The following is a 25,883-nucleotide window of genomic DNA, read 5'->3' as shown; positions in this document are numbered from 1 at the left end:
TTATAAACTAGCATTCGATTGTTCAAACAATGAGGCAGAATATGAGGCTCTCATTGATGGCCTTAAAATTCTTCACAAGCTGAAAGCAAAAAGATTGCAGTCTATGGTGATTCCGAGTTGGTGATAAAGCAAGTTAAAGGTGAGTTTCAGGCCAAGCATCCTCGCATGAGGGCATATCGAAATGTTGTCCTAGATATTTTGAAATTATTTTTCTGAACATACTTTGACATGTGTGCCCCGCATACAAAATGGTGTTGCTGATGCATTGGCCAAGGCAGCAAGTAACTTAAAAATTCCAATGAATTCCAGCAACAAATTTGAGATTTATGTGAAACACCGCCCCACAGTTCTGGATAATCAACGATGTTGGCAAGTCTTCCAGGATGATGAAGAAATAAAAGATTTTCTGCGAATTGAAGGTGAGTTTAAGGACATATCCATAGATACTGAACCAGATGAAGTAAATCAAATGGATGTGCTGCAACTTAAGGACAATTTTGTTCCTAAAGGATTGATTCCTTTGGAAGAGCTGTTTGATCAAGATGATGTGGCCCGCAAACTGACATTGAGACCAACTGAAGAAGGTGTTGAAGAGGTAAACATTGGAGCAGCTGAGAATCCCAAGATGGTAAAGCTATCAAAGTCATTGTCACCAAAGGTAAAGAAGGAGTATGTCATGTTGTTATCTTCATTTTCTAATGTCTTTGCGTGGGATTACTCAGATCTGAAAACATATGACACCAATATCATTCAACATACTATTCCTATAAAGCCAAATCAGAAACCTTTCCGTCAAAAGTTGAGGAGAATCAATCCTAAATTGCTGCCATTGATAGAAAAATAAGTGAATAGGTTGTACAAGTCTGGGATCATAGTGCCTATCAGATTTTCTGATTGGATATCAAATTTGGTGCCCGTAAGAAAGAAGACCGGTGAGATCCGTTTATGCATTGACTTCAGAAATTTGAATAAGGTGTCTTTAAAGGACAATTATCCGCTGCCCAAAATGGATCATATATTGCAGCGAGTAGTTGGAGCATCAAGGATGTCGCTACTCGATGGCTATTCCGGGTACAATCAGATTTTGGTGCATGAGGATGATCGTGACAAAACTACATTCACTACTCCATGGGGAACATTTCATTGTGCAAAGATGCCATTTGGTTTGAAAAATGCAGGTGCCACTTTTCTGCGTGTGATGGACATGGACTTTGCCAACGACAAAGATGTTTTTTTGGTTGTTTACCTTGATGATTTAACTGTATTTTCGAAATCTGATGAATAAAATTTATATCACTTGAAAATTGTTTTTCAAAAGTGCAGAAAATATGGTATTTCGCTGAATCCAAAGAAGAGTCTTTTCGGCATGAGTGAAGGCAAGCTCTTGGGCCACATCATTTCCAAAGACGGCATCCGTATAGATCCTGCACATGTTGAAGCTATTCAACAAATTGAGCAGCCTCGGAACAAAAAAGAAATACAGTCCTTTAATGGTAAGCTGAATTTTCTGCGTCGCTTCATTCCAAATCTTGCTGAGCATCTTAGAGAAATCACAAACATGCTGAAAAAGGACAGCCAGCTAAAGTGGACCGAAGAGGCGGTAAAATCTTTCAATTTGGTAAAGTTGGTTCTATCTTCAGCCCCTACTCTAATCAGTCCGGATTACACACAAGATTTTATTTTATTTTCATTTTCTTCTGAGCACACATTGGCAGCTGTACTAATGCAAAAAAGAGACAGAGTTGAGAAGCCTATTGCTTTTTTCAGCCATATTATAAGGGACGGAGCATTGAAGTATAACATCATCGAAAAACAAGCGCTTGCGCTTGTGAAGGCCTTGAAGGATTTCCGTGTGTACATATTGAATTCCCACATTATCGCATATGTTCCTAACGCAGCAGTAAAGGATGTTTTAGTACAGGCAGAACTGGAAGGAAGGCGGGGTAAGTGGATTGTTGCATTATTGGAGTATGATGTGGAAATTAAACCCACTAAGCTGATCAAAGGTCAAGGTCTTGCCAAATTGATGGCTGAAACAAATCTACATGTCCTAGACATCAATTTGAGAGCTGCCATGTCCGATGAAGATGAGGAGAATTCAGCACAACAGGGATCTGACATCTTTATTTCTTCTCCTTGGTATGTTGATATTATATATGTACTTCAAAATTTATCTTCACCTCCCGGGATGCCTCGAAATAAAAGTAGGACATTGAAGTTGAAAGCAGCCAAGTTTTGCATCCTCAAATCTGCACTATATTGGAAAGACCCCGGTGGAATATTGTTGAATTGTTTGGTCGAGGAGGAAGCCAAAACAGTTATGGAAGATTTTCATAAAGGTGACTGCGGGGGCCATTTGTTTTGGAAGACTACAACAAATAAGATCCTAAGGGCAGGTTTTTATTGGCCTTCATTGTTTTCAGATGTATATAAAGCTATCAAGAATTGCCATGAGTGCCAAATTTTTCAAGGGAAACAAAAATTACAGCCATTTCCTCTCAAACCAATTGAAGTCAGCGCACCATTTCAGCAGTGGGGCTTGGATTTTATCGGCGAGATTCATCCGGCATCATCAGGACAGCATAGATGGATATTGACAGCTACAGATTACTTCACAAAATGGATTGAAGCCATTCCCACCTAGCAAGCCACAGATGCGGTAATTATTTCTTTCCTTGAAAATAATATACTGTCATGTTTTGGCTGTCTGAGTAAGTTAATTACAGATAATGCAGCAGCATTCAAATAAAAAAGAATGGTTGACTTTTGCTACAAATACAATATCAGCTTGGGGCATTCTACCGCCTATCATCCACAAGGAAATGGGTTGGCAGAATCTTCAAATAAGTCCTTGGTAAATATCATTAAAAAGTTGTTGGAAATCAATAAGAAGAGCTGGCATAAAAAGTTAGTGAATGCACTGTGGGCTGATAGGGTAAGTCAGAAAAAGTCAATTGGCATGTCTCCTTTTGAGTTGGTGTACGGGACAGACGCAGTGTTTCCTACTTCGCTTGCTATTCCGGTGGTCAAATTGCTTCAAGAAGCTAATAGTGAGGAAGATCCCATGCAGAGGCGGATTAATCAAATGATTCATTTACAGCAGACACGGGAGGAGGTTCTTCACAATACTCTCAAGTTACAAGAGCGCATAAAGAAGATTTATGACAGGAAAGCTAAACCAGATGACTTCCAAATAGATGATGTGGTGTTGAAGTGGGATGCTCGAAATGAAGACAAAAGGAAGCACGGCAAATTTGATAATCTATGGAAGGGTCCCTATAAGATCGCAGAATATCGTGGCCAAAATGCTTTTCTTCTCAAGGAAATGAATGGAGATGATTATCCCGGAGGGTCAATCAATGGTCGGCTGCTAAAGAGGTACCATGTCTGAGCATTTTCTGTTCTTGTCACCATCATTGTACATACCGTTTTACTCTTATTTTATCGCATGTGTGTACTAATCTTTCATCCTCAGTCTGGGGCCCGCGGTGAAGGCTATAATTCTGAAGATGAAGATTGGTTGGTTTGAGGTTTGTCAAGGTGTTTTTATCAGTCCATTTTCTGTCCACAATTGAGTTAGTTTGGGTCCAAGTTGTGTCCAATTTTCAGTCAAATCTGTAGTCACTAAAACTGTCAAAGTTTGTGTCAAATGAGTAAAATAATGACTCCATCGCCCAATGGTTTAACGCACTGATCTGCTCTCCCAGAGGTCTGAGGTTCTTGGCATCTCCAAGGAGCTACCATCCCCATTGGAGCCAATGTTAGAGTCGGTCTAGTAGCCCTCCACCAGAGATCAAAACTCTTTGCATTTCATGATTAGGTGTCCCATCAGTGTGATCATGTTGCATTCCATTAGGCATGCCATAATCCTGGTGGAGGAAGTTTGTGTCTTTTATTCCCCTCCTGTTTGGCACTGCTGGTTCAGGTTTGTTTAAGTTAATAAAATCTTCAAAGGGTCATTCATCTTGCTTTAAGTTTCGAGGTCTTAGGTCTAGGGTTGAGTCAATTTTTGTCTTGAGAGGTCATAAAGGACCAGCAGGCTAGAGGGATGTCCTTCATTAAAAATCATTTCAATAATTCTCACTATTGTACAGCTAAATTTTCACCTTGTTTTCAAAAACTCTGTTTTTGAAAAACAAGGGTCATTATCTCATTTTTGTAAAAATTGTCAAAATTTTAAATTCTTCAAATGTTGAAGTGCAGCCTTGGTCTCCTTTGCCAAAGCATCTTAGAAGCTATCCCTGCAAAAATTTTCAGAGGAAATCATCATTTCAATCAATTTTTTCAAAGAAAGGAAACCAGAAGTCAGAGCCAATTAATTCAAAAAAGTGTCAACATTCAAACATTATAAAGTGGGTTTTGGGCAAATAAAAATCTAAAGGAAGCCTATAAAAGCACATCACTCTTCATTAGCAACTCATTTGCCTCTCACAAGCTAAGAGAATCCTTGCAAAGGCGATTTTAAGAGTCATTGAGCAAATTGGGCAGTTTCAGAGGCGCGCTACGCATCAGGGAGGGCGCGCTACGCGTCAGGGGCGCGCTACGCATCAGGCTGCCTTTCTCAGAGCAAAATTGCTCGTGCGCTACGCGTCAGAGGCGCGCTACGCGTTGGGCAAGGCGCGCTACGCGTTGGGTTTTTCGCCCAACAAACTGTCAGCAAGCTACCAAATCCACTTTTCTCTCAAGCAAATTGCAGGTAGGCCTCTCCTCCATGGCTAAATTTGGTTTTGCAAGATGAATGAGAAATTAATATGTTTAAATGCCATGAAAATGAGAAATCAAAACCCTACATTGCTATGGAAGATTTAAAGTCTTAATGGTGCTAGGGTTTCAAATTTTTTTTTGTTGTCCAAGGTTGCCCATTTGTGATCCCTCTTTTCCCTTATTTCCATCAACATTCTCCTTCAAATTTTCCCATAAAATTTCATAATTTTCCTCTCTAAAATCCCTAAAACTTACTAAATTCCCAAACCCCATTTCCACCTTAAAGTCCCATGTTGCCTTCCCTAAATTCCTTATTTTTGTTTATTGTCCCTAATTCCCTCATGTTCCCCTTTCCCTAACAATCCCCTTGTATTTATGTCCCCTTGGTGACAGCATTTGAAAATGTCAAACAACATTTAATTGGGTGCAAAGTCAGCATTACATTTAAGCCATCTTTCCTTCAAAACCATGTCAGAAACCGAATCAGATTATCAGCAGAGTCATGACAGTGATTCAACACCGAAGGTAGAAGTGCCAAGGAGGCATCACAAGGGTGGTAAAGGTGGTCGGCATGTCAGGGAGGAGCCGACTTCTTTGGCTCAATTGCAAGCTTGTCCACTTGCAATGACATGTTTTCAGTATCAATCATGCTTTGGATATTGTGAGAGGATCTCACAAATTCAACACCACAGAGAACTAGTCCGCTTGTTTGTCCTACATTTGCACAATGGTCATGTGAACCTTGCAGGAGTGGATTTCACCCTATCACCTGAAATTGTTGCTCAAGCCACCAGGATACCAAATGTTGGGGAGGAGTGGAACAAGCGCCAGCAGCTGGATAGATTCATTATCAACCATATATTAAACCCGAGTGTATGAGGCACCTCACTGTTGTTTTTCCCTTCAGATTCCTAAGGGATGAGTATGCACCCTTGATGAGGCTCATTATGCGCTATTTCACTTGTGAGGGCAGATTTTCACGTTTATATTCGTACCATATCTGTTTGTTGATGCATTTCAGCCGGGTACGAATGATGAACATTCCATTTTTCATGTGCCGAAATATAGAGAAGATGGTGCCCGTAGTGCAAAGGAAGAACCCCGCACAGCAACACAAAAGTATATATCAATATGCACTGATCGATATCATAGTGATGAATCAGTTGGCACAGCAGGGTATTGCTTGGGAGGATTTCATTTCTCGCGACTTCTTCATGGTGCCATAGCCACCTCCTGAGATTGTCCATGATGAGGGAGGGCCTTCACAGCAGTTTCACATTCCAGAGCCCGAGCATGTCAGCACTCCAGCATGTGTTACATATCAAAGAGGCCACAGGGCCTTATTTGCATCTGCACGACGAGTATTATCTCCACACCAGGTGGAAGGGGTCTCGCCTTCTTCATCAGCACAGCGAGTGTTATCTCCACATCAGGTGGAAGGGGCCTTGCTTTCGACAGCAGCACAGGTACAAGAGAGAGGCAAGCAGCCCATGATTGATGAGGGACCATCAGGTGATCTGGACATAGACATCATTGACCTTGACATCAGTTCTCCTAGCTCGGAGCCAAAGGAGATCATTCAGCAACTAAAGGATGAAAATCACTTGTTGCAGCAAAAGTTGGAAATGGAAAATTGGACAATCACATACTTAGAGCAGCGCAACAAGCAGTTAGAGGATGAACACACTCTTGATGAGTTGCGGAGGATCCGAGAAGACCGGAACTTGGCTCGCAAGAGACCAGGTGATTTGACACCTATTGAGCAAGGGTCTATGCTCATTCAGGTGAACACTCATTTAGAGAAGTTGATTGCCAAGGCAAACATGGACAAAGATATGCTCCGTCACATGAAAAATCATTATTGGGCCCGCATGCATGTGTGCAAAGCAAAAATGAAGGTACTCAAAGCACGCTTGGCCAAGGCACTAAAACGGAGGAAAAGGCCTGATCCACTTTAGATTTTGGCTGAAGCCACCTTGAAGGAGAATCGTGCTCAATGATACAACCCCAGCTCAAAATTCAGAAAATTTGGAGCAATTTTGGTCAATTTTGAATTTTTTTTTATCTAAAAACAGGTTTTTGCCCTCAACGCATAGCGCGCCGCGCGCTACCCTGAAGATGGGGAGGTCCATTTCACAAAAACTTTGCATTTTTGGATTTTTCATGACAAGTTACACTTGATCAGCCACTGCCAAGACATTTCATGGAGATTTGGGCCCCCAAAAGGTCAAAAAAAAGCAAAAAATGACCTTCTGCCACTTTTTGGACACACAGGAAGCAGTCTAGGGAGATTGCATTTTTGGAGGGGCAAATAGGAACCAAATTAATAAATTCCACTTGGGATGGAGAGTAGACATCCAGATCTTTCCAACAAGCCCACTTATGTCTCATTTGGATGCCGGGAAGTGCCCCAAAAGTGGGCTCAAATGCGCGCTATGCGTTGAGAAATGGCGCGCTACGCATCAGGACATTTTCTCTATTTTTCATCTTCAGCTCAGGAAAAGGCAGCATTTGACCAGTTTTGACTTTTGGTGGGATTTTTCACCCTCCTTGATGTAATTAATGTAATTTTATGTTGACATGACACGTATTTACCTATTCTAGAAGATTCATTCATAAAATGGCAAAAATTTAATGAATGAATGGGTTTCCTAGCTTATAGAGGCAAGTTGTTTTGATTGCCTAGATTGTAGTGCTCAGTTTAGAATTGGTTGAAACAGCTCCTAGGATGATGAGCTCGACCCCTAGAGGCAAGGAAATGTGTTAGCTTGCCTATATTATGTACTTTCTTAGCCATTTTTACTTTCTTAGTCATTTTCATGGTTGGACTCTTGAGGGATAAACTTAGACTGTATTACTCTTTGTATCTCTGCAATTTTGGCAAAGGAAAGACCAGGGTTTTGCAGCACTATTTGGGATTCCTATGGTGATTTGTGTTGATGGCGTGTTTCTCTCATGTACTTGTAAGTTTTTTATGTGTATCATTTTCCTACTCTTCTCTTCTGCAAATCAAGTAAATGAAGTGTTAAGGTAGAATTCATGGTTTCTATGCTCTGCCTTTAAGTTTGCTTAATATCTATGTTTTCATCTGTTTAAGGAGAACTCTTGATGGTTTCTTGCTCTCCTTAGCTCCTCACCAGTCATATCTATCCATTCACTTCCTTCAAAGGCATCAAGACAATCTCCTACCTTGCCCCAAAAAGACCTCTGCAAAAACTGTGTCTCATCCCCGCACCCAAAATTGTCGTGCTCAGTTTTCCAACAAAACCCTAAAAATTTGAAATCAAACTTTCTCTATCAGTTTACTAGCCTAAAATCAGTGTTCTTTATTGGTTATCTCAGCCCTTTGAAAACCTTTTGTCGAGATAGACCCGAAGAGAGCCCTCTCCTGTCCCCGTAGGGCTAGCTACGAGGCTAAGTGGTTTGATGTTGCCTTGAATTTTGTCTTTTTCAGCCTGAGGCCAAATTCGAGCGCTAACAATATGCACGTGCGTTAGATAGTCATGTAGGATAGTAAATTGTTGTTATATGAATTTTTGTTGATGTTATATGTTAGTTAACTTGATGATTAGGGTTATTGAATTTAATATCTTGATGTTATATGTATTGTGTTAATATAGATTGGCCTATGCAGATGGTTATGGTTATGACATTCAGGTATGAGTCGACCTATTTGTGATATTGTGTCGTACTAATCTAGGTTGACTTTGCATATGTGATTGTTATGCATGGATGACAATTGTTTATGAGCTTATGATGTGAACATGTTAGCTAGTTAATGTTATGAATATCATGACCTTATTTATGTTGGGTTGAGGTGCTGTGAAGTTATATCGTGCTAATCTAGATTGATTTTACAGATAAGATAGCCTCCTCTGAGATACATCAAGGTATGAGTTTTCTTATGTCGTCTACTTGGTGTTTGAATGTTTGATTATGTCGTTTATTTGGTGTTTGAGTGTTTGGTGTCTATTATGTCGTCTATCTGTTGTTTGAATGTTTGATTAATTGCATGATATGAATTTGTATCTATAAGATTGCATGAAGGAATGATCTTGTTTTAATACAGTTGTACTAATACATATGTGATGAGAACAACTTATATGTACTTCAGTACAAGTAGATGATAGTTGTAGCATTATGTATTATGATTGATGATTGTGAGTTGACTGTTGGTTATGACATGATTGTTCATCTTGGTAAAGGTTGATTTCAAATTAATATACATTATGTCTTGATCTTTGGAACATGTGATTGACATATGTGAACAATTGCAAGGCAACATGCTTGGTAATAGCGTGACAAAGTAATAGTTGATGTGTTTATATAACTAACAGCTGGGTGATATGACAGTACATAGTAAGACTCAATTAGAGAAAGGTAAAAGGTAAAATAAAAGAATTAGGTGATAATTCCTCTTGCTATGTTTGGAAACCACAATTACAAATGAATGGGTGCTTTGCATGAATACAGGAAGTCTTCTTAACCTTTATTTTGTCTAAAATAATGTGGATATGTGCTAGATTCATGTATTTGACAGGTATAAGAATTGGTTTCTAGTTATAGTTGGATCCATCAAGGGAATTGTAGTCCCTTGAGAGATGTCATGGATGTGTTCAATTACAGGGAAACTTGCTTGATACAACAAGGTAAGGTAACTTGTATTGTTGTATTTATTTATACACTGAAAGTTATGTGTTTATGGCAGTATGATACAGGGAATTGCATGGCAAGGAGACTGCCATGAAATCTTGAAGAAGGATCAAGTTGAATTTCCCTTGGAGGCATTGGGAACCCATGGGGATCGAGTCCTGGTGTTTGTTGGGAGTCTTGTGCTTTTGTTTTTTTTGTTATTTGTTTACATTTTATTTGTGATTTTGTCTGTGTCTAGTGCAAGGACTTGCCACTTTGTTTGTGGTGTCTTATTTCTATTGGTTTTTCATGGTCTTCTTCTTGTCTGTTTGTTGTTCTTACCTTCTATGTTTTTGAGGGTCTGGGGAATTGGTTGGGGAAGGAGGAAGTTAATGGAGCTAGGGAGAGCTGAATGGAACCCAACAAGTAATGTGAGACCTGGATGAAGCCTAGTGCATGTGTAAGGGAAGTTGAAGGTAAGAATATGACAGTCGGTTGGACTGTTGGGTCCATTGTGGTAAATGGATGGTGTCAGTACAAACATGAGAAAGGTAACGAGAAAGGTAAAGTGAATGGATGTGAGGCATTCGATGCCTTGGCTATATTAGGAAATATTGTTCTCGATGTTGTGCATGTTGTGCACGGATAAAGGGCATTCTCTTAACCTTGACCTTATGCTATATGGTAATTATGTTGTGATCATGATTATGTTCATGTCTATATATGTAGACATGTATGTATGTATGTGTGTCGTTGTTTGACAGGATCATGATTGCTTTATGCTAATGATTATATATATGTATGTATGTAGGCTTGTATGTCGTTGACTGACAGGGTCATTAGGATTGTTTTATGTTAAGTGTTCACATGTATATATATATATATATGTGTGTGTGTGTGTGTGTGTGTGTGTGTATGTATGCAGTTGCCTGACAGGGTCATCAGGGATCATTATTGTTTTATGTTGATGTTTATATATATGTACCTATGTTGTTGTCTGATAGGGTCATCAAGAATTATTCCCGTGGAGGAATGATTGCTTATGCATGTGAATGGTATGAATAGGTTCCTTGTTTCATGAGGAATCAAGTGGGAAGAGTAACCCTGAAAGATTTATGAGGTCAGTATCATGTGGATATGAATTGATATTATGTGATTACATTATGTCTATGTTATGGCAGGTAATGTTGAGGGGTACATCAATGGAATGAAAGTAGTGTGATCTGCGGCATGCTGGGATAAGCATGGATGGTGGAAAGACACTTGAAACAAGGTTGCTTGGTAGAGACAGTGTGGTATTTGGATGTTTGGTACTACTGTTGTGCATATGTTGTATATGTTGTACATGTTTCACCTGTGGTGTTGTGTGCCTGTTATATATATATATATATATATATATATATATATATATATATATATTGTTATATATATATTGCATATGCAGTGCTAGGTATAGATGGTGTTATGTATGTTGGATGTGCGGTGTTATGTACATGTGGTGTTGTGCATGTGGTGTTGTGTACATGTTGTACATATGGTGTTGTGTGTCGGTGGTGTTGTGTACATGTCGTGCATGTGGCATTGTGTACATGTGGTGTCGTGTACATGTCGTGCATGTGGTGCTGTGTACATGTGGTATTGTGTACAAGTTGTACATGTGGTGTGGTGTACATGTGGCGTTGTGTAGGTGGTACTGTGTACATGTGATGTTGTGCACACGTTGTGCAGGTGGTGTTGTGTACAAGTGGTACTGTGTACTGGTGTACATGTGGTATTATGTGTATTTCATACATGTTGTGTTGCGGGCATGTGGTACTATGTATGTCTACTGTGTAGTTGTGGTATCATGACATATATATTCGTTGTGTTGTACTATGTGTAGTACATGTATTGTGTTGTGTTGTACATCGAGTGTGGATGCATGCATTGTGTGGTGTTGTACGTCATATGTGGGTGTATGCATGTGATGTACATTGTGTGTATGTGTACGTGATTGAATAAAATCAAAGGCACTAGGTGCTTGCCGGGTGTGGCAACTGATCCAGTGTGTGGACGGAATGGATAAAGGTAGAAGATAAGGATCGACTAAAGGACAAGTATATGTATATTATTTTAGATTTATTATGCATGCGATTTATGATTATGGTTTATGATGGTTACATGTGATCTATGATTTTGATTATGATGGTTTTGTTTTGTGCTAATCGAATGTGATATGTTTATACAAGATGTTTTTACCAAACAACTAGTTTGACTTTTTGTGACAAGAAGTAAACAAAATTGCAAGTGTACCTTATTGACGAGCCACCAATGAGGTATGAGTTAAATTTATTTCAATTTGTTTTGAATCTAATGGAAATTATGTGCTTGGTATAAGAATGCATGAACATGCCTGGATTAGGTGGTTGAAACTGACTGCAAGGATTAGCAGTAGCAACAAAAGGAATTTGAACAGGCAATAGTATGCTAGTAAAGCACTTCAGGAGCAAGGCCATTGTGGGAAACTGGTACCCAATAGTGTCCATTGATTTCCATGAGCATTCTATGACTAGTATGATGATTTTGAGGTAGGGATATGCCTTGGTTTTTGGACCTTTTGATTCGAGGAAACCTTGCCAAGGGATGGACTTCCTGAGATGGGGGTGCCAATGGAACTTGGAAGGTGTGTGACTGCACGGAAGGGGTGACCGAATTTCCCGAGGGACTGTGTAGCAAAGAAGGGAAGGTCGGGGTTGGATTTTTTTGGTCATTAGCATTGCCAGATGGAATCAAATGCACATTGGGAGTGTGTCCTAGAATGATGAGCTGGTCATTGTTCACTTAAGGTACAACAGCGCAGGATTATAACGCTAGACATTGGATGCAAATTTGACTTTGTCAGTGGATTTTGGACTTCCTAGGAAGGAGGTGAATCATGGTATTACGTTGAGGGTGGAGGTGTGAGCCTTTGGATTCCCTTGTTACGGATGCAGGCATCGTATCCTTTTATTTGTTGGTTGAGAAAATGTGCATATGTGTATGTGTATATTATTGTAAATATTGTATTGATCTGTATTTATAAAGCTCTATAGACAATATGGTTATTTGTTGTTTGAAGAAAATGTGCATATGTGTATGAGTATATTATTGTAAATATTGTATTGATCTGTATTTATAAAGCTCTATAGACAATATGGTTATTTGTTGTTTGAAGCAAATGTGCATGAATATATGTGGTTGTTATTGTAAATAATGTAATGAGCTATGTTACAAAGATCTAGTAAGCGGTATGCTTGTCATGTTTTTAGCAGCAGGATGTCATTGTAAATAGTGCAACGAGTTGTATTATAAAGCTCCATGGGAAGTATGTGTTAAGAAACAAGCTCACAAAAAGATAGAAAAGATAGATCAACGACTTCAAAATCAGCCTCTTTGAGGAGGCAACCTCCTTTACATTACACAAATGAACAATTCTTCGATGATACAAATGACAAAACCTCCTTTCTATATATAGGAGTTTAAGGGGTAACAATATAATCAAAGTCGACATAACAATAATAATATAATGGCACAACAATAACAATAGTGGGCTTTTATGGGGCACAATAATAACAATATGGGGACAATAGGGGCATAAAAATAACAATAAGAGCTACAATATCAATAGTAAAGGGGGAATCACTAGTATTATAGGGACCTAACCTGCCCCTCTCCTTCAAAAAAGTGTTGTCCTCAACGCTTGAGTAGTTTTGAATGCTTCTGTATAAAATTCTCATCCTCCCATGTGGAATCTTCAGCGGGTAAATTCTTCCACTTGATGAGATACTCTGAAATTGATTAATTTCGTAGTTGTCGAGTTCTTATTTCTATGAATGCTTCAGGTTCCAATATGATTTTTCCTTCTTCGTCAAGTTCTAGCAATATTGTTTGAACTGGGAGCTTGTCACCTTTAACCTTCTTTAAGCATGAAACATGGAAAACTGGGTGCACTCGGGAAGCTACAGGAAGCTCCAATTTGTATGCCATACTACCAATCTTTTGCAACACCTTGTACGGACCATAATACTTTGGTGATAATTTATTATCCTTCTTAGCTTGCTTGAGGGACATTTGTTTATATGGTTATAGCCGTAGAAATACCCAGTCACCTATATCAAAACTTCTTTCGCTGCGATGTTGATCTTCTTGTTGTTTCATTATATTATCTGCCAAAGAGAGGTTATCCTTTAAGAGTTGGAGAACTTGTTGTTGATGCTCGATGTGATCTTCCACAGCTTGAACCTTAGAATTTTCTCTTAAATATGATGTGATAGACGGTGGATGATATCCATAAAGTGCCATAAATGGGGTCATTTTTGTTGCAATATGGAAGGAAGTGTTATACCACCATTCAACTAGAGGCAACCATTTGACCCATTGTGTTTGTTTATCATATACAAAGCAACGAAGATATCCTTCCAAACATTTGTTTACTATCTCAGTTTTCCCATCAGATTGAGGATGATAAGATGAGTTATGAGTTAACTGAGTACCAAGACAAGAAAATAATTTTGTCCAAAAATTTCCAGTGAAAATGGGATCTCTGTCACTTACAATAATCTTTCGGTTTCCATGTAGCTTTTGAATTGTTTCCATAAATGCAGTAGAAATTGTACTGGATTTAAATGGATGACATAATGCATAAAAGTGTGCATACTTGGTAAGTCTTTCAACTACCACTATGATGAACCTCTTTCCTTCGGACTTGGGTAAACCTATGATAAAATCCATTGAAACCTCCTCCCAACGTTGACTTGGAATGGATAAAGGTTGTAAGAGACCTGGGATCTTAATTGTTTCAACTTTATTTTGTTGGCAAACCAAACATTCCGCCACAAAATTTTGAATATTAGATTGAAGGCCCTCCCAAAAAAATTCCTTCTTAACCCTATGGTAAGTTTACAAAAATCCTGAGTGCCCTCCTAAGGGAGAGGTGTGCAATTCCATAAGAATCTTTTGCTTGAGTTGGGAATTCTTAGATAGGTATAAGCGATCTTTGTACCATAACGAATCATTTTTCCAGCTAAATATATCAGATGTAATGGGATCTTGTTGTAAATTTTGAATGAGTGCCCGCACGTCTTCGTCATTCTTCAATTCATCCCTTGCTTCGTTTATCCAATCTAGTTGGATAATAGAAATGGCGAAAAGCAATGCTTCCACATCCTCGTCCTTTCTTGAGAGTGCATCTGCCACAACATTTTGCTTCCCTTTTGTAGATGATTTCAAACTCATAACTGACATCTTTGTGACCCATTTGTGTTGCTCTTCTGAAGATAATCTTTGTTCTAAAAGTATTTAAGACTATCATGATCTGTTTTTACCTTGAAGTGTCTTCCCATTAGGTAGGATCGCCATTTCTTAAGTGTATGTAGTATTGCCAACATTTCCTTCTCATAAATAGCTTTGTGTAAATACTTTCCTTTGATTGGAAGACTTTCGAAAGCAATGGGTCTTCCTCCTTGCATTAAAACAACACCAATTCCATTTCTTGAGGCATCACATTCCACAATAAAGGTTTTTGTGAAGTCCGACGTAGCTAAGACCGGTGCTTGGCACATTGCCCCTTTTAAGATGTTCAAAGGCCTTCGTTGCTTCTACAATCCATGAAAATGCATCTTTCTTCAATAATGTTGTTAGGGGTGCTACTATTTCCCATAATTCTTAACAAACTTGCGATAATACCCTGCCAACCCAAGAAATCCTCGCAGATGCTTTATGGATGTGGGTATTTTCCATTCCTTAATGGCTTTAAATTTGCTAGGGTCTACCTTAACACCTTCATGAGATACAATATGACCCGATATTCCACCTCTTGTACTCCAAAGAAACATTTGGAGCTTTTTGCATATAATTGTTTCTCCTCTAATAGTTTGAGCACCCTGTCAAACCGTTGAACATGATCCTTCCGAGACTTGCATATTAGTATATCATCAAAAAATACTAACACAATTTTTCTAAGGAAGGGTTTGAAAATGGAATTCATCAAACCTTGAAATGTAGAAGGTGCATTGGTAAGGCCAAAAGGCATGACCAAAAATTCATAATGACCCTCATGAGTTCTAAATGTTGTTTTCAGAATGTCTTCAGTCTTCATTCTGATTTGATGATATCCTAAATGAAGATCCAACTTGGTGAAGTAAATTGATCCATGCAATTCATCCAATAGTTCATCAATGACAAGAATGGGAAATTTATATTTAATAGTGAGCTTGTTGAGCTCCTTATAATCCAAACACATGCGCCATGATCCATCCTTCTTGTGCACCAATACTACTGGAGCAAAGAAATAACTTTGACTAGGTTGAATTATACCAGCCTCTAGCATTTCTACAACCATACGTTCAATTTCACTATTTTGGGCATAGGGATATCTGTAAGGCCTAATTTTTGGAGGAACACTTCTTGGAATCAATTGAATAGCATGATCATGATCATGAATAGGTGGGAGGCTTTTGGGAGTCTCAAATACCTTGGAATGATTGTCTAAGAGTTCTTGGGGATTTGGAGAAATAGATGATTTTGATGCGGGAACCTCTAGCGAACATAATTGTGCAATTATGCCTCATTGTTATTTCTTTAGAAGCTTTATCATTCTGTTAGAGCTTATTATCTTTCTCGGTTTCCCTGCGATACCCCTTAATTTAACTTCCTTTCCTTCCGAAAAAAATTCAAGAAAAGTTCTTGAAAATTAAAAGTTATCGTACCCAAAGATTGTAGCCACTGGACTCATAGTACAACATCAGCACCACCCATTGGAATGGAAAGAATTGGTCTATTCAATACATATTCTCCCATGGATAGCTTGATATTATGGCACTTTCCAAAGCAATTTATGGTTCCTCCACTTGCAATCATCACTTGACACTCTGGTGTTGGATATAGGAAGAAATTAAATTCCTTGGCTATCTTACAATGAATAAAATTATGGGTATTGCCCGAATCAATCAACACTATTACCTTTTTCTTCTTGATATGTCCCTCTATCTTGATAGTTTCAGGAGTGGTAATTCCGGCCAATGCATTACAAGATATGGTTAGATTCAAGGGTTTGTTCCTGGTGTATATCCTCTTCTTTTGACGTTTCTTGTTCCTTTTCTTCCTCCTCTTCACAATCTATGTAAAATAATTTATTCTCATCACACTTATGACCTTTAGTGTATTTTCTATCACAATTGTAACAAATCCCTTTTGCTATTTTTTCTTCCAATTGTTGTGGTGTCAACCATGTAGGTTGTGGAAGGCTAGGGGAAACAACACTTCCATCTTTATAGTTGTGAGTGGTAGGCTTCCTTGTTTCCATAATTTTACTTTCCATTTTTCTTGCCAACCTAAATGCCTTCTCCAATGAATCAGGTTCCGAAAGGCGAACCTCATGTTGCATGGTATCCTTTAAAGTCCCTATGAACACATCAATATTATGCTCCTCTGGAATAAATTTTACCCTTATATTCAATTTTTGGAAGTCCGCAATGTGCTCCATCATTGAACCCTTTTGTTTGAGATTTATCAATTTACTAAAAAAGGTGTTGCTTTTTGTATCCTAATAATGTGTTATCATTTCTTCTGTAAAAATTGCCTAAGTGACAATTTGTTTACGAGAGAAAAGCCATCACTACCATACAAACTGATTTGGTTCCAAATATGAAGTTGCAATTTTCAAGATCCCTTGGATAGTCTTTTGCAAGCATTGGAGAAAATGAACGTTGCTTTGTTTATCAACATACATCTTGGTTTCAGTTTTCGTTGTGAGTTTCCTACATATACATCATTCTACCTGCTCGAAGTAAGTGAGAGCAGAATTTCAGTAAGTAACCATCTACTTGATTGGTTACACTGGAAGGATCATTTCACCCAATCAGCAATGGTGGAAGAAGGGAAAAAAGTGGAGGGACATTCCAATGTGTTGCATCTGGCTCATGAAGAGGAAACAACTCAACTTGACAGTTGTTTTGATCTTTCTGTTGATCATCAAGATCTGTCCTTTGCATACACTTTTCAAGATCCTTTTACGAATTTGTTGCAGTCATCAGATCATGATGGTTATCTTGTTTTGAATCATAGTTTTCAACTTCAATTGTATGTTGAGTTTCCAATCTTCAATTTTTTTGTAGATAGTGTAAATAGAGGACAATCAGGTATCCAGTTGCTTGATTGGCTTCATTGGCATTTTTCCTTTACCTGATTTAGCAATCATTTTCAGCAGTTAGAATAGAATAGGGTGTGGATTTTGTTTCAGCAACAACTTTCTTTCAAGTTCAGTTTTCAACAAGTGACGAAATAATTCATCAAGGTTTGAAGCTCGAGGAGAAGGCCCTAAGGCTCTGATGATCTGATGGTTTGGATTGAAGTTTTCAGTGTTTAGTTTGGTTGTTAGTTTTTTACCATATTGGCCCACATGGTTAGGCACTTGGTCTACGGTGTTCTTGACACCTCTTTCAGAGCTGCCATCCCCAAATAAGGCCGATGTTAGAGTTAGTATTTTCATACTGCCATCAGAGATCAAAACCCATCTTTTATATCATATTAGGGTCCCATTCTGAATTTTTTGTCATTCCACCTAGGTCCTCATTTTAAAATTTACTCACTGATGGTAGCCCTATGTCAAAAGCCCTACTCTCTCTCAAAAATCAATATTTGTTGGCCCACCTTCATGTGTCTTATTGAGCATACATTGACCATAAAGGCTCATTTCATCATGTTTTGTGTCAGTCAAGTCCACATGGAGTCTACTCATTCAAGGCCGCATTAGGTCACTAGGTTTCATTCTTTCAAGGTCCAATAATAATCCATTTCACTGCATAAATCCAGCAAAAAAGTATGAGAGTGAGAAAAATAATATACTTTTGTCATTTGAAATGGATTGGTAAACATGTCTATGTTTGCCTTCTATTTCAGTGTAATTTTATTTCAAAAAGAGATGTAATATTTTTTCGAATTTATGTAATTTTATGTTCATTATATGTCATAAGTTACTATTCCTAAAGCTATCAAATCAAAGAACTATGTGCCAACTTCATCCAAGCCAACTCAAATGTAAAGAATGCCAAAACTCCATGCATCATCAACCTGCAAAAAGAAAATCAGAGAGTAAAGGGAAATCGGCAAGCATTTCAAAAAAAAAAGAAATGAAACATTATAAAGTGGGTTTTAAAGCTAAAATATCAAATTCATTTGAGTACAAAGGCCTTCCTAGCATCTAACTCAACTCCATTGCCTCTTGTCATTTCTTGAGCAAACCCCAAGAGACCTTTTTTCACAATTCTGGGCGAAAATCAGCAAAACAGGGCAGGTGTTGCGCGTTCTCTTATGACACTGTGCGTTCTTTTCACTGTTCAGTTTGGTTGTTAGTTTTTGACCGTATTGGCCCACATGGTTAGGCACTTGGTCTACGGTGTTCTTGACACCTCTTTCAGATCTGCCATCCCCAAATAAGGTTGATGTTAGAGTTATTATTTTCATACTGCCATAAATGATCAAAACCCATCTTTTATATCATATTAGGGTCCCATTCTGAAATTTTTGTCATTCCACCTAGGTCCTCATTTTTAAATTTACTCACTGATGGTAACCGTATGTGAAAAGTCCTACTCTCTCCATGTTTTGTGTCAGTCAAGTCCACGTGGAGTCTTCTCATTCAAGGTCCCATTAGGTCACTAGGTTTCATTCTTTCAAGGTCCAATAATACTCCATTTCATTGCATAAAGCCAACGAAAAAAGTATGACAGTGAGAAAAATAATATCCTTTTGTTATTTGAAAAGGATTGGTAAACATGTGAATATGTTTGCCCAAATTTTAATTTGTATTCCAAGTATCAGTTCTATTTCAGAGTGTAATTTTATTTCAAGAAACAAATGTAATATTTTTTCTAATTTATGTAATTTTATGTTCATTATATGTAATAAGTTACTATTCCTAAAGTTTTCAACTCAAAGAACTATGTGCCAACTTCGTCCAAGCCAACTCAAATGTGAAGAATGCCAAAACTCCATGCATCATCAACCTGCAAAAAGAAAATCAGAGAGTAAAGGGAAATTAGCAAGCATTTCAAAAAAAAGAAACAAAACATTAGAAAGTGGGTTTTAAAGCTAAAATATCAAATTCATTTGAGTACAAAGGCCTTCCTAGCATCTAACTCGACTCCATTGCCTCTTGTCATTTCTTGAGCAAACCCCAAGAGACCTTTTATCACAATTTTGGGTGAAAATCAACAAAACAGGGCAGGTGTTGCATGTTCTCTTATGGCGCTGCGCGTTCTTTTTAGGCACTGCGCACTTTCCCGGCGTTGCTCACTTGCCACGGGCGTTGTGCATTCCCTTCAAGCACTGCGCGCTTGCCAAAGGCACTACACACTTGCCACACGCGCTGCGCGTTTGTCCAGGAGAACTAAAATCGCCTCCTCAGCTCTGCTAAAGTTGCATTCAACCTCCCACAAGTAAGTAAATGCTGAAGACTACATGTTTCTTCCTCCTAAAATCTTTCTCATGGTGTTTTGGAAGTTTGTTGAAGACTTGGTGTTATTTTCACATCTAAACCCTAGTATATCCCAAAAAACAACCCTTGCACTCTCAATTCCTAAATTTTAACTCCCCTGCACTTTCATACACCCCCTACACCTTCATTCCCTTTCCCTAAACCCTTTTATCCCAAATACTCTCTAAACCTTTGTATCTAAACCCTAAGTCCTAGGTGCTACAATTACCTAGGCTCCCAAACCCCCTACATTGCAAACAATTTCCCCATCCCAAAAATCTATCATATTAATACCCCATATCCTCCTCCACTACATACATCCCTTCACCCATCTCCTTCACATTTCCCTTCCCCATTCCCTATTCCCAAAGAAAAACCACATTCCAACAACCTTATTCCCTAGGGTTTGATATTAAAACACTATGGCAGAAGAGGAATATAAACCATACAGCAAGGAAGAAGAAACAGAGGGAGAAGAAACATAGGTCAAGAAAACACACAAAAGAGGAAAGATACTCAGATTTGAGCCAATAGATCTAAGGGAACACTTGGCATCTCCTATGGTTGTGACATCCTTCAAATATCTAGGTTGTTATGATTTCTATGAGCAAGTTCAGGCAGTCCAACACCATCCTATGTTGACTAGGCTCTTCATATCTAAACTCCAAGACAACCAAGTCACTTTAGCAGGTGTCACTTTTACTTTATCTAATGCCATTATATCTGTTGCCACCGGAATCCCAAATGTTTGTGAGAAATGGTTTAAACAAGGTGAGTTGGAGAGACATTATTATTAGCCTTTCATAAAACCAAGGCACAGAAATGAAATAAAGGGCTATTTTCCTTTTTCTCACCTACTAGGCAGATATGCTCCCATGATGAAAATTATCATGAAATACTTTTCATGTGAAGATATATTTTCTAGGCTTTATTCCTATCACATCCGGCTTTTAATGCATTTTACTAGGGTAAAAATGCTCAATGTACCCTACTATCTATTTCGGAGCATTGATAAGATGGCCAATATTGTCCATAAAAGGGAGTATGACCATCAAATGAAGAGTCTCTTTCATCATTCCCTCATTAAAATCATAGTTCTTTATCATCTCAAAGAGCTCAACATTGCATGGAGTACCTTCATAGCCAATCCCATATTTACTGATTCATCTACTCAGAATGTTCAAAGTATCCCTTCATCATCTCACCCTTCCACCTCCATTCCTCCATCTCAGCCCATATATCTTTCATCCTCATTTGATTAGTCACCCTCACCATCACCTCCATCATCAACATTTCATGAGCATATCCATTCACCTAACAGAGATGAAATCAGAGAGCAGGAGCAAATTGGACAGGTTGAGGTCATCAAGCCTAAAGGGGCTGAGTTGGGCACTTTAACACACATTTATCAGAGAGGCCATAGGTAGGTGTTTGCCCCACAAATTGTGGGAGGGGCCTTGCCTTCTTCATTAGCAAAGTAGGTACAGAAGGGCAAGGAAAAGATGACAAAGACAGATATTTAGCATGAGGAGGAGGACCTCCATGAGACAGAGCAAGATTTTGACTTGGTTGGCCTAGGTGAGCATGATGACAGTGATAGCACAAGCATTGTCATCAAATAAAAATATGCACTAATTAGGGAGCTCCAGATCAACCTAGAGAGAGCAAAATACAACATCTCATATTATGAGTAGGAGAATAAGCAGCTTCAAGCCAAACATGATGTCATGGAGATTAAGCTCATCAAGGCAAAGAGGGAAGCAATGAAAACCAAGGCATTTCTAGATGAGGCCTATGACAGGTATGGTGAACCTGAAGAAGAGCAAGAACCTAAGAAAATACCTAGAACTAGAAGGCTGAAAAGAGCTCTATAACTAGAGAAACAAAAGGAGGCTGAGCTTGCTAATGAGCTCACATGGAATGAGCAATTTTCCATCTTGGTCAATGAAAACCAAGAGAATTGGATTGATAAGGTCAATCAGCATCTAGAGAAACTCTGAGACAAAGCTAACCAGAAAAGTGAAATTCAGAAGAAGATGGCAAAACATTGTGCCAACAGAGAAAGGATTGCCAGGGCAAAACTCAAAGCTGCAAAGGAAAAAATTGAAGCCCTAACTCACCAAAAGGAGAAGGAGAAGCTTGACATGCTTGCAGAGGCTTCACTCCAAGCCTAGCTACACCAAACATTAGATCCTTGACCAATTTTGAAGTCTCTTAGCATATTTTGGCAAAGATATGTTTTATGTGTTTTTCAGGCAATTTAAATATCAGTTGCATGGTCAAACGCGCAACACCCACTTTTTTGGGACACGTTTTGGAGAAATGGAAGCGACCTAAGGATGCAGAAGGACCAATACATCTAGGAAAACCATGTTTCCAGCCCTGGTTTGCTAAACTGGCAGGTGAAAAGGGCAAAAAACTAGCAAAAAATCATGTTTTTGCCCTCTTTTTCACCTAGGCGATGCACACTTGACTAGTCTTGGGAGAATGAAGTTATGGAGGGTCAAATCAAGCCCATTTTGAAAAATAAAGGCATATTTGGAAACTATACTGGATAAGATTTCTAATGAGCTATCCTGGGCTCAATTTGGACACAGGGAAGGTAGGAAAAAGTGGGTCTGAAGATGGTGCTACGCGCTTGCTACAAGCACTGGGCACTTGACAACTGGCCTTGTTTTTCACTGTTCTTCTCCAGATTTGATTTTTACCTATGGGAAATCAACATTTTACTGATGTAATTGATATGATAGATGTATTTATGGTCTTTTACTATTACCTAGGGGTAAATACATTAGGTTAATAGTCTTCATCAAGTCAGATGAATCAGTTGCAATGTAATTAGGGATGAGTCACTTTGACCACCCTACACTCTAGCTATCAGTTTAGATTTTGGTGGAATTTCTCCTCTTCTCATGGATTCGACCCCTGAGGTTGGGAGGAGTTTGTTTTGAGGTCTATATCTTCCCTTTATTCACTTTTTTGAGAGGTTGGACTCCATTGGATGTTGTACTAGTGTTTCAAACTTTGGCATGGAATATATTGGATGAGTTGCAGCTATTTTGGTGGGATTCTCGTGGCATGGTATTTTGATATTGTTTCTTCTTCAGTTACATGTGTGTGAATGTTTTGTATTTTCCATGATCCATTTCACTTCTAAATATGTTTGATTTTCAAGGTTGATACGCAGAATTCATCTTCTATGCTCTGTTTTGGGAAAATCATCATAATTTGTTTCATTTCTTCAGTTTAAAAAGAATACATGATTTCCATGCTCTTTTTAGCATCTCATCAGTCTAAACCATTTCATCAATATGCTACAAAGTGTTAAATTAACTTGCCTACCTTGCCCCATTAGATGTCTACAATTCTGATTCTCTTTTGCCCTAACCTAGTTCACTCTCTGACCTAATTCACTCATCCAATGACTACCCCAATCAAATCAAATCAAAACCATGAGCTACTATATCTAGCCTAAAACCCTAATCCATCCATCCCTTTTGGGTTGTGATCCTTTGGAGAGAGCCCTCTCCGGCTTGGTAGGGCTAGCTACCAAGTCAAAATATTGGTCTGTGGTTACCGCAACTGGACTCTTCCTCAGCCTTGGAGATCCGGAGGAGTGATAACATATTGGCGCCATTGCTAAGGAGCGAAAGATTCATTTTCCCTGGGTGTATGAAAAAGTTTAGATTTGATTGTTGATAGTGAACAGTGATCAGGCACAAGAAGGTTGTACCATTCACCTGGAAACTCCATTGGCTGAAAGATCCAGAGAATCAACACTTCATGGCGACTCCACTTTTCAAGAACCAGTAGTTTGAAAACCTTCTTAGTGACTTAATTGTTGTCAAGATGAGTTCTACTACAAGAAGAAATCCCAGGTATGCTCCTATGGATCGATCTCAAATCCCTGTATTTCCAAATCCTATGCCTCATGTTGATTGGTTTACAAATCTTCCTATATTTAACAATGAACAAGAAGATGATGCTACTTTGCATTTAGTAAGGTTTCATGTACATGTTTGTAGACTAAGAGTTGAGTTTCCTGAGGACTGTCTCATGAAGTTGTTTATGGCTACCCTTGAAGATAAAGCTAGGGTATGGTATGAAAGGTTACCAGAAGGAAGCTTATTTTCTCTAAAGGATTTCCATAATGTGTTCTCCAACCATTATGTGAAGTCTTATCTTTCTTTACAAAGCTCTTGTGGTTATAGTGAAGGTTTCATTGCATATCTTGAAAGTATTGATGATATCGAATGTATGGATGTTGAAGAAATAATTGAAGCCTTCTCTGATTTTTCCCTTCAACAACAGTCTGAAGAAGCCAGTCACTTTGATACACAAGATCATAGTCAGCATACAGTAGCTTCCTCTTTGCTTGAAGATGAAGGAATTTTGCATCTTGATAGTCAAAGGGAATCACATGAAATTATTTAGCAGTCTGATGAAAATTTATGTACTCCTTTGCTTGAAATTAATGAAGTATTCAACATCCTTTTCAAACTTTAGGAGGGAAAGAAGACAATTGTTGTTTTGTCCAAAGAAAACAAAGAGTACTTCCTCCTTTAACTGAAGAAGAAATAAATCATATTCTTAATTTGCAAATCCATATTCCATCCATTAAGAATGATGATGTTATTGTATAGTCTTGCCAGTTTCCAAGTGATTATGAAGAGGAGAACATTGATAAAGAAGAAGTTGTTTTAGAGCCCCTTGCAGATACAAATCTTCCACAAGGTTCAGAAAATGAAAGGTCTGTTGATGAAAAGGAGTTTGCCCCAGATCCCATAGATATGGACACATATGTTGTTCAAAATGTTATGGAGTATCCTTTTGCTAATTTGTTACAGCCATATGGAAATAATGCTCTTTCTTCTCCTTTTATTGATTCACAAAAGGTAATGCTTCATAATTTTCAAGATCCCTTGGATAGTCTTTTGCAAGCATTGGGATGAATGTTGTTTTGTTTATCAGCATAGATCTTGGTTTCCACTTTCATTGTGAGTTGCCTACATATACATCATTCTGCATGCTCCAGGTAAGTGAGAGCAGAATTTCAGTAAGTAACCATCCACTGGATTGGTTACACTGGAAGGATCATTTCACCCAATCAACAATGCTGGAAGAAGGGAAAAAAGTGGAGGAACATGCCAATGTGTTGCCTCTGGCTCATGAAGAGGAAACAACAGTTGTTCTGATCTTTCTGCTGATCATCAAGATCTGTCCTTTGCACATGATTTTCAAGATCCTTTTACCGGTTTGTTGCAGTCATCAGATCATGATGGTTATCTTGTTTTGAATCATAGTTTTCAGCTTTAGTTGTATGTTGAGTTGCCAATCTTCAAGTTTTTTGTAAATAGTGTAAATAGAGGACAATCAAGTATCAAGTTGCTTGATTGGCTTCATTGGCATTTTTCCTTTACCTGATTTAGCAGTCACTTTCATCAGTTAGAATAGAATAGGGTGTGGATTTTGTTTCAGCAGCAACTTTCTTTCAAGTTCAGTTTTCAACAAGTGACGACAGAATTCATCAAGGTTTGAAGCCCGAGTAGAAGGCCCTAAGGCTCTGATGATCTGATGATTTGGATTGAAGTTTTCACTGTTCAGTTTGGTTGTTAGTTTTTTACCATATTGGCCCACATGGTTAGGCACTTGGTCTACGGTTTTCTTGACACCTCTTTCAGAGCTGCCATCCCCAAATAAGGCCGATGTTAGAGTTAGTATTTTCATACTTCCATCAGTGATCAAAACCCATATTTTATATCATATTAGGGTCCCATTCTGAAATTTTTTTCATTCCACCTAGGTCCTCATTTTTAAATTTGCTCATTGATGGTAGCCCTATGTCAAAAGTCCTACTCTCTCTCAAAAATCAATATTTGTTGGCCCACCTTCATGTGTCTTACTGATCATACATTGACCATAAAGCATCATTTCATCACGTTTTGTGTCAGTCAAGTCCACATGGAGTCTGCTCATTCAAGGTCCCATTAGGTCACTAGGTTTCATTCTTTCAAGGTCCAATAATACTCCATTTCACTGCATAAAGTCAGCAAAA

The sequence above is a fragment of the Pinus tabuliformis genome, chromosome 6 (assembly GCF_031772625.1).
Source record: "Pinus tabuliformis cultivar Carrire ecotype Pingquan chromosome 6, CPIR1, whole genome shotgun sequence".
NCBI classification, from domain to species: Eukaryota; Viridiplantae; Streptophyta; class Pinopsida; order Pinales; family Pinaceae; genus Pinus; species Pinus tabuliformis.
This window is presented reverse-complemented; position numbering follows the sequence as displayed.